At 43.7% G+C, this 10,996-nt stretch overlaps 1 long non-coding RNA gene across 1 annotated transcript; it reads left to right on the forward strand.

Annotated features, from left to right (window-relative positions):
• Window positions 1-1,413: 1,413 nt before the first annotated feature.
• On the forward strand, window positions 1,414-9,722 carry LOC124288176. Its single transcript, XR_006901405.1, has 4 exons — window positions 1,414-1,567; window positions 2,464-2,622; window positions 3,557-3,715; window positions 9,625-9,722. It is a non-coding gene; the product is annotated as an uncharacterized LOC124288176 (long non-coding RNA).
• The last annotated feature ends 1,274 nt before the right edge of the window (window positions 9,723-10,996 follow it).

The raw sequence follows: 10,996 nt of genomic DNA on the forward strand, positions 1-10,996 counted from the left end.
TATGCAGGACGTAAATCTACAACCGATGAATACAGAAGTGGCCTGACCCACCACCGGTTCCGTCGGATTCTACAAGCAAAAGAGCATGAGTCAGGCTAAGGAAAAATATGTAATTTTCTGGCTAAAATTGATATTTTATACTTATCCTGACTCATGAGGTAAGCCCTCTCAACCTCCCCTCTGGACACTCTGGATTTCCCTGTAATCTGGGTGTCGGGCTCATATACGGAGGAGTGACAAGCATGGCTGGTCAGGTGCCCAATAAGGGCGCCAAAGGGCAAAGGGGGGCTACTCGTGGGGTGGGTGATTTTCCGTCCGCTTTTTTGAAGGGAGCTTCAAAAGGGGATTCAAGTGTTCCACTATCATTCGCAAGAAGAAGGAGACAAGCAAAAGAGCATGAGTCAGGATAAGTATAGAAAATTACATTCTTGTCACAACAAGGTAATATAGACCTAAGTATATACATCACACACACGTAACCATCTTGTCACCATCTTGTCACCACAAGGTAATATAGACCTAAGTATATACTTCACACACACGTCACCAACTTAATTGTCACCATCTTGTCACCACGAGGTAATATAGACCTAAGTATATACTACACACACACGTCACCATCTTGATACCGTCTTGTCACCATGAGGTAATATAGACCTAAGTATATACTTCACACACACGTCACCATCTTGTCACCACGAGGTAATATAGACCTAAGTATATACTTCACACACACGTCACCATCTGGTCACCATCTTGTCACCACGAGGTAATATAGACCTAAGTATATACTACACACACACGTCACCATCTTGTCACCATCTTGTCACCACGAGGTAATATAGACCGAAGTATATACTACACACACACGTCACCATCTTGTTATCACCAGGTAATATGGACCAGTTTATATACTACATACCTTCACACACACGTCACCATCTTGTCACCACCAGGTAATATGGACCCGTCTATATACTACACACCTTCACACACACACGTCACCACCAGGTAGTTTGGACCTGAATATATACCACATACCTTCACACACACGTCACCATCTTGTCACCATCTTGTTACCACCGGGTAATGTGGATCTGTATATATACTACATACCTTCACACACACGTCACCATCCTGTTACCACCAGGTAATATGTACCTGTCTATATACTACATACCTTCGCACACACGTCACCATCTTGTCACCACCAGGTAATATTGACACATTTGTTTCATTGTTTAGGTAATAAATACACGTTCGTGGTTCATTATGCAGTTTATAAATGTAAATACATCACCGTGGTTCATTGTTGGGATAATAAACATATACCTTCAGCTCATTAGTGTAGTAATCTAATCAACCCTTTAAGCTTCATGGTGTGCAGATTAATATCTTCTTATGTCAGGATGGGGAGAATGGTCCTTCTGGAGACGGTACTGTTCAGCCACGTGCGGAGGGCAAGTCTTTGGTGTAGAGAACAGAACCCGAGAGTGTGTGACCCAGCCGTGCACGGGAGACTCGAGTGAACAGAGAAATGCAACCTGCACCCTCAACCCGTGTACAGGTACGTGTGATTGTTGTATCACCTCCAGGTACGTGTGATTGTTGTATCATCTCCAGGTACGTGTGATTGTTGTATCACCTCCAGGTACGTGTGGTTGTTGTATCACCTCCAGGTACGTGTGATTGTTGTATCACCTCCAGGTATGTGTGATTGTTGTATCACCTCCAGGTTCGTGTGATTTTTGTATCAGCTCCAGGTATGTGTGGCTGTTGTATCACCTCCAGGTATGTGTGATTGTTGTATCAGCTCCAGGTATGTGTGATTGTTGTATCACCTCCAGGTTCGTGTGATTTTTGTATCAGCTCCAGGTACGTGTGATCGATTGTTTTATCACACACGTCACCATCTTGTCACCATCTTATTACCACCAGGTAGTGTGGACCTGTATATATACTACACACCTTCACACACACGTCACCATCTCGTCACCATCTTGTCACCATCTTGTTACCACCAGGTAGTGTGGACCTGTATATATACTAAACACCTTCACACACACGTCACCATCCTCTTACCGCCAGGTAATATGTACCTGTCTATATACTACATACCTTCACACACACGTCATCATCTTGTCACCACCAGGTAATATGGACCCGTCTATATACTACACACCTTCACACACACGTCACCACCAGGTAGTTTGGACCTGAATATATACTACATGCCTTCACACACACGTCACCATCTTGTCATCACCAGGTAATATTGACACATTTGTTTCATTGTTTAGGTAATAAATACACGTTCGTGGTTCATTATGCAGTTAGTAAATGTAAATACATCACCGTGGTTCATCGTTGGGATAATAAACATATACCTTCAGCTCATTAGTGTAGTAATCTAATAAACCCTTTAAGCTTCATGGTGTGCAGATTAATATCTTCTTATGTCAGGATGGGGAGAATGGTCCTTCTGGAGACGGTACTGTTCAGCCACGTGCGGAGGGCAAGTCTTTGGTGTAGAGAACAGAACCCGAGAGTGTGTGACCCAGCCGTGCACGGGAGACTCGAGTGAACAGAGAAATGCAACCTGCACCCTCAACCCGTGTACAGGTACGTGTGATTGTTGTATCATCTCCAGGTACGTGTGATTGTTGTATCATCTCCAGGTACGTGTGAATGTTGTATCACCTCCAGGTACGTGTGATTGTTGTATCGACTCCAGGTATGTGTGATTGTTGTATCATCTCCAGGTACGTGTGATTGTTGTATCATCTCCAGCTACGTGTGATTGTTGTATCATTTCCAGGTACGTGTGATCGATTGTTTTATCACACACGTCACCATCTTGTCAACATCTTATTACCACCAAGTAGTGTGGACCTGTATATATACTACACACCTTCACACACACGTCACCATCTTGTCACCATCTTGTAACCATCTTGTCACCATCTTGTTACCACCAGGTAGTGTGGACCTGTATATATACTACACACCTTCACACACACACGTCACCATCCTCTTACCGCCAGGTAATATGTACCTCTCCATATACTACATACCTTCACACACGTCATCATCTTGTCACCACCAGGTAATATGGACCCGTCTATATACTACACACCTTCACACACACGTCACCACCAGGTAGTTTGGACCTGTATACATACTACATGCCTTCACACACACGTCGACATCTTGTCATCATCTTGTTACCACCAGGTAATGTGGACCTGTATATATACTACATACCTTCACACACACGTCACCATCCTGTTACCACCAGGTAATATGTACCTGTCTATATACTACATACCTTCAAACTCACGTCACCATCTTGTCACCACCAGATAATATTGACACATTTGTTCCATTGTTTAGGTAATAAATACACGTTCGTGGTTCATTATGCAGTTAGTAAATGTAAATACATCACCGTGGTTCATCGTTGGGATAATAAACATATACCTTCAGCTCATTAGTGTAGTAATCTAATAAACCCTTTAAGCTTCATGGTGTGCAGATTAATATCTTCTTATGTCAGGATGGGGAGAATGGTCCTTCTGGAGACGGTACTGTTCAGCCACGTGCGGAGGGCAAGTCTTTGGTGTAGAGAACAGAACCCGAGAGTGTGTGACCCAGCCGTGCACGGGAGACTCGAGTGAACAGAGAAATGCAACCTGCACCCTCAACCCGTGTACAGGTACGTGTGATTGTTGTATCACCTCCAGGTACGTGTGATTGTTGTATCATCTCCAGGTACGTCTGATTGTTGTATCATCTGCAGGTACTTGTGATTGTTGTATCATTTCCAGGCACGTGTGATTGTTGTATCATCTCGAGGTACGTGTGATTGTTGTACCACCTCCACGTATGTGTGATTGTTGTACCACGTTCAGGTACGTGTCATTGTTGTACCATCTCCAGGTACGTCTGATTGTTGTACAACCTCCAGGTATGTGTGATTGTTGTATCATCTCCAGGTACGTGTGATTGTTGTATCACCTCCAGGTACGTGTGCTTGCTGTATCACCTCCAGGTATGTGTGATTGTTGTATCATCTCCAGGTACGTGTGATTGCTGTATCACCTCCTGGTATGTGTCGTTGTTGTACCACGTCCAGGTACGTGTGATTGTTGTATCAGCTCCAGGTACGTGTGATTGTTGTATCAGCTCCAGGTATGTGTGATTGTTGTATCACCTCCAGATACGTGTTATTGTAGTATTACTTCCATGTATGTGTGATTGTTGTATCACCTCCTGGTATGTGTGACTGTCGTATCACCTCATGGTACGTCTGATTGTTGTATCAGCTCCAGGTACTTGCGATTGTTGTATCACATCCATGTATGTGTGATTGTTGTATCACCTTAAGATACGTGTGATTGTAGTATTACTTCCATGTATGTGTGATTGTTGTATCACCTCCTGGTATGTGTGGTTGTCGTATCACCTCATGGTACGTCTGATTGTTGTATCAGCTCCAGGTACTTGCGATTGTTGTATCACCTCCATGTATGTGTGATTGTTGTATCACCTCCAGATACGTGTTATTGTAGTATTACTTCCATGTATGTGTGATTGTTGTATCACCTCCTGGTATGTGTGGTTGTCGTATCACCTCATGGTACGTCTGATTGTTGTATCAGCTCCAGGTACTTGTGATTGTTGTATCACCTCCAGGTACGTGTGATTGTTGTATCACCTCCAGGTACGTGTGATTGTTGTATCACCTCCACGTATGTGTGATTGTTGTACCACGTTCAGGTACATGTCATTGTTGTACCATCTCCAGGTACGTGTGATTGTTGTATCACCTCCAGGTATGTGTGATTGTTGTATCACCTCCAGGTACGTGTGATTGTTGTATCACCTCCAGGTACGTGTGATTGCTGTATCACCTCCAGGTATGTGTGATTGTTGTATCACCTCCAGGTACGTGTGATTGTTGTATCACCTCCTGGTATGTGTCGTTGTTGTATCACCTCCAGGTATGTGTGATTGTTGTATCACCTCCAGGTACGTGTGATTGTTGTATCAGCTCCAGGTACGTGTGATTGTTGTATCACCTCCAGATACGTGTGATTGTAGTATTACTTCCATGTATGTGTGATTGTTGTATCACCTCCTGGTATGTGTGATTGTTGTATCACCTCCAGGTACGTCTGATTGTTGTATCAGCTCCAGGTACTTGCGATTGTTGTATCACCTCCATGTATGTGTGATTGTTGTATCACCTCCAGATACGTGTGATTGTAGTATTACTTCCATGTATGTGTGATTGTTGTATCACCTCCTGGTATGTGTGGTTGTTGTATCACCTCATGGTACGTCTGATTGTTGTATCAGCTCCAGGTACTTGCGATTGTTGTATCACCTCCATGTATGTGTGATTGTTGTATCACCTCCAAGTACGTCACTGATTGTATTGCCTCCAGGTACGTGTACTTGTTGTATCAGCTATGTGTGATTGTTGTATCACCTCCAGGTATGTGTGATTGTTGTATCACCTCCTGGTACGTCTGATTGTTGTATCAGCTCCAGGTACTTGCGATTGTTGTATCACCTCCATGTATGTGTGATTGTTGTATCACCTCCAGGTACGTGTGGTTGTTGTATCACCTCCAGGTTCGTCTGATTGTTGTATCAGCTCTAGGTATTTGCGATTGTTGTATCACCTCCATGTATGTGTGATTGTTGTATCACCTCCAGGTACGTGTGATTGTTGTACAACCTCCATGTACGTGTAATTGTTGTATCACCTCCAGATACGTGTGATTGTAGTATTACTTCCATGTATGTGTGATTGTTGTATCACCTCCAGGTACGTGTGATTGTTGTATCAGCCTCCAGGTATCACGTGTATGATTGTTGTATCACCTCCATGTATGTGTGATTGTTGTATCACCTCCAGGTACGTCTGATTGTTGTATCACCTCCTGGTACTGTGTGATTGTTGTATCACCTCCTGGTATGTGTGATTGTTGTATCACCTCCAGGTACGCAGTGATTGTTGTATCACCTCCAGGTACTTGTGATTGTTGTATCACCTCCAGGTACGTGTGATTGTTGTATCACCTCCTGGTACTTGTGATTGTTGTATCACCTCCAGGTATGTGTGATTGTTGTATCACCTCCAGATACGTGTGATTGTTGTATCACTTCCATGTATGTGTGATTGTTGTATCACCTCCAGGTACGTGTGATTGTTGTATCACCTCCATGGTACGTCTGATTGTTGTATCACCTCCAGGTACTTGCGATTGTTGTATCACCTCCATGTACGTGTGATTGTTGTATCACCTCCAGTACGTGTGTGATTGTTGTATCACCTCCATGTATGTCGTGTGATTGTTGTATCACCTCCAGGTATGTGTGATTGTTGTATCACCTCCATGTATGTGTGATTGTTGTATCACCTCCAGGTACGTGTGATTGTTGTATCACCTCCAGGTACGTGTGATTGTTGTATCACCTCCAGGTACGTGTGATTGTTGTATCACTCCAGGTATGTGTGATTGTTGTATCACCTCCAGGTATGTGTGATTGTTGTATCACCTCCAGGTACGTGTCATTGTTGTATCTCCTCCAGGTACGTCTGATTGTTGTATCACCTCCAGGTACGTCTGATTGTTGTATCAGCTCCAGGTACGTGTGATTGTTGTATCACCTCCATGTATGTGTGATTGTTGTATCACCTCCAGGTACGTCTGATTGTTGTATCACCTCCTGGTACTTGCAATTGTTGTATCACCTCCTGGTATGTGTGATTGATGTATCACCTCCAGGTACGTGTGATTGTTGTATCAGCTCCAGGTACTTGCAATTGCTGTATCACCTCCAGGTACGTGTGATTGTTGTATCACCTCCTGGTACTTGCGATTGTTGTATCACCTCCTGGTATGTGTGATTGTTGTATCACCTACAGATACATGTGATTGTTGTATCACCTCCATGTACGTCTGATTGTTGTATCACCTCCAGGTACTTGCGATTGTTGTATCACCTCCATGTATGTGTGGTTGTTGTATCACCTCCAGATACGTGTGATTGTAGTATTACTTCGATGTATGTGTGATTGTTGTATCACCTCCTGGTACGTCTGATTGTTGTATCAGCTCCAGGTATGTGTGATTGTAGTATTACTTCCATGTATGTGCGATTGTTGTATCACCTCCAGGTACGTCTGATTGTTGTATCAGCTCCAGGTATGTGTGATTTTTGTATCACCTCCATGTATGTGCGATTGTTGTATCACCTCCAGGTACGTCAGATTGTTGTATCACCTACAGATACATGTGATTGTTGTATCAGCTCCAGGTACGTGTGATAGTTGTATCACCTCCAGGTATGTGTGATTGTTGTATCACCTCCAGGTACGTGTGATTGTTGTATCAGCTCCAGGTACGTGTGATTGTTGTATCACCTCCATGTATGTGTGATTGTTGTATCACCTCCAGGTATGTGTGATTGTTGTATCACCTCCAGGTACGTGTGATTGTTGTATCACCTCCAGGTACGTGTGATTGTTGTATCACCTCCATGTATGTGTGATTGTTGTATCACCTCCAGGTATGTGTGATTGTTGTATCACCTCCTCACCTCCAGGTATGTGTGATTGTTGTATCACCTCCAGGTATGTCTGATTGTTGTATCACCTCCAGGTCCGTGTGATTGTTGTATCACCTCCAGGTTCGTGTGATTTTTGTATCAGCTCCAGGTATGTGTGACTGTTGTATCACCTCCAGGTATGTGTGATTGTTGTATCACCTCCATGTATGTGTGATTGTTGTATCACCTCGAGGTATGTGTGATTGTTGTATCACCTCCTGGTATGTGTGATTGTTGTATCACCTCCAGGTACGTCTGATTGATATATCAGCTCTAGGTACTTGCGATTGTTGTATCACCTCCATGTATATGCGATTGTTGTATCACCTCCATGTATGTCTGATTGTTGTATCGCCTCCAGGTACGTGTGATTGTTGTATCACCTCCATGTATGTGTGATTGTTGTATCTCCTCTAGGTACGTGTGACTGTTGTATCACCTCCAGGTTCGTGTGATTTTTGTATCAGCTCCAGGTATGTGTGATTGTTGTATCAGCTCCAGGTATGTGTGATTGTTGTATCACCTCCATGTATGTGTGATTGTTGTATCACCTCCAGGTATGTGTGATTGTTGTATCACCTCCAGGTATGTGTGATTGTTGTATCACCTCCTGGTATGTGTGATTGTTGTATCACCTCCAGGTACGTCTGATTGATATATCAGCTCTAGGTACTTGCGATTGTTGTATCACCTCCATGTATATGCGATTGTTGTATCACCTCCATGTATGTCTGATTGTTGTATCGCCTCCAGGTACGTGTGATTGTTGTATCACCTCCATGTATGTGTGATTGTTGTATCTCCTCTAGGTACGTGTGACTGTTGTATCACCTCCAGGTACGTCTGATTGTTGTATCACCTCCAGGTACGTGTGATTGTTGTATCACCTCCAGGTACGTGTGATTGTTGTATCGCCTCCAGGTACGTGTGATTGTTGTATCACCTCCATGTATGTGTGATTGTTGTATCTCCTCTAGGTACGTGTGACTGTTGTATCACCTCCAGGTACGTCTGATTGTTGGATCACCTCCAGGTACGTGTGATTGTTGTATCACCTCCAGGTACGTGTGATTGTTGTATCACCTCCAGGTACGTGTGATGTTCTATCGCGTCCAGGTGCATGTGATCGATTGTTTTATCACACACGTCACGATCTTGTCACCATCTTATTACCACCAGGTAATATGGACCCGTCTACATACTACACACCTTCACACACACGTCACCATTAGATAGTGTGAACCTGTATAATAACTACATACCTTCACACACACTTCTCCTTTTTGTCACCATCTTGTCACCACCAGGTCATGTGAACCTGTATATATACTACATACCTTCTCACACACGTCACCATCTAGTTACCACCACGTAGTGTGGACCTGTCTACATACTACACACCTTCACACACACGTCACCATCTTGTCACCATCTTGTCACCACCAGGTAGTGTGGTCCTGTCTATATACTACATACCTTCACAGACACGTCACCATCTTGTCACCATCTTGTCAACACCATGTAGTGTGGACCTTTATATATCCTACATACCTTCTCACACACGTCACCATATTGTTACCACCACGTAGTGTGGACCTGTCTACATACTACACACCGTCACACACACGTCACCATCTTGTCACCATCTTGTCATCTTGTCACCACCAGGTAGTGTGGTCCTGTCTATATCCTACATACCTTCACACACACGTCATCATCTTGTCACCATCTTGTCACCACAATGTAGTGTGGACCTGTATATATACTACATACCTTCACACACACGTCACCATCTTGTCACCACCAGGTAATATTGACACATTTGTTCCATTGTTTAGGTAATTAATACACGTTCGTGGTTCATTATGCAGTTAGTAAATGTAAATACATCACCGTGGTTCATTGTTGGGATAATAAACATATACCTTCAGCTCATTAGTGTAGTAATCTAATAAACCCTTTAAGCTTCATGGTGTGCAGATTAATATTTTCTTATGTCAGGATGGGGAGAATGGTCCTTCTGGAGACGGTACTGTTCAGCCACGTGCGGAGGGCAAGTCTTTGGTGTAGAGAACAGAACCCGAGAGTGTGTGACCCAGCCGTGCACGGGAGACTCGAGTGAACAGAGAAATGCAACATGCACACTCAGCCCGTGTACAGGTATGTGTTGTATCACCTCCAGGTACGTGTGATTGTTGTATCATCTCCAGGTACGTGTGATTGTTGTATCATCTCCAGGTACGTGTGATTGTTGTATCACCTCCAGGTACGTGTGATTGTTGTATCACCTCCAGGTACGTCTGATTGTTGTATCACCTCCAGGTACGTGTGATTGTTGTATCATCTCCAGGTACGTGTGATTGTTGTACAACCTCCAGGTACATGTGATTGTTGTACTTCGTCCAGGTACGTGTGATTGTTGTATCAAGTCCAAGTATGTTCATTCTGATGTACTTTTTGATTGCACAGGTATAACATGTGTTTGTTTTAACCCGTATGAAACGTGTGAGATTGTTGAACAAGCAGGTGTGACATGCGTGAGTACTGCTTAGCTATGTAGCAAACAGCTCGTACCGCGAGATCCTCTGGTATTCCGGCTTGTTGACTGAATGACACCTGGTTTTCCTGGTCCATTTCCATTTATATCACGCAACACTACATTATTGATATGTAGAGTGTTCAAAGAAGACAAAGCATGCGCCGTACATGTGAATTTCACTTGCAGGAGGAGAATGGGGCCTATGGTCGTCATGGACGCCACAGTGTACAGGAAGCTGTGCATCAACGGCGTTGTCACAGTTTCGCAGACGAACATGCACAACAACGGGATGTAGCGGACGTGGATTTGAACAGAGAGAGTATGTCTGTCCCACGCCATCGTCATGCAATGGTGAGTCTTTGGTTTGAGACTTAATAGTAATGTTAATCTTCCCAGCTTCTACGAAAATTACATCCTCTACACCGACATCCTTAGACTGTTGATGATTAACATGTAGGTACTGATAGCTGACATCTGGAGACTGTTGATGATTAACATGTAGGTACTCATAGCTGACATCTTTCAGCTGTTGATGAGTGACATGTAGGTACTGATAGCTGACATCTGGAGACTGTTGATGAGTGACATGTAGGTACTGATAGCTGACATCTTTCAGCTGTTGATGAGTGACATGTAGGTACTGATAGCTGGTGACACTTTGATGAGTGACATGTAGGTACTGATAGCTGGTGACACTTTGATGGGTGACATGTAGGTACTGATATCTGACATCTTACAGCTGTTGATGAGTGACATGTAGGTACTGATAGCTGACATCGGGAGACTGTTGATGATTAACATGTAGGTACTGATAGCTGACATCTTACAGCTGTT

Source organism: Haliotis rubra, unplaced genomic scaffold (assembly GCF_003918875.1).
Source record: "Haliotis rubra isolate DU_JTF1 unplaced genomic scaffold, ASM391887v1 Scf413, whole genome shotgun sequence".
Taxonomy (NCBI): domain Eukaryota; kingdom Metazoa; phylum Mollusca; class Gastropoda; order Lepetellida; family Haliotidae; genus Haliotis; species Haliotis rubra.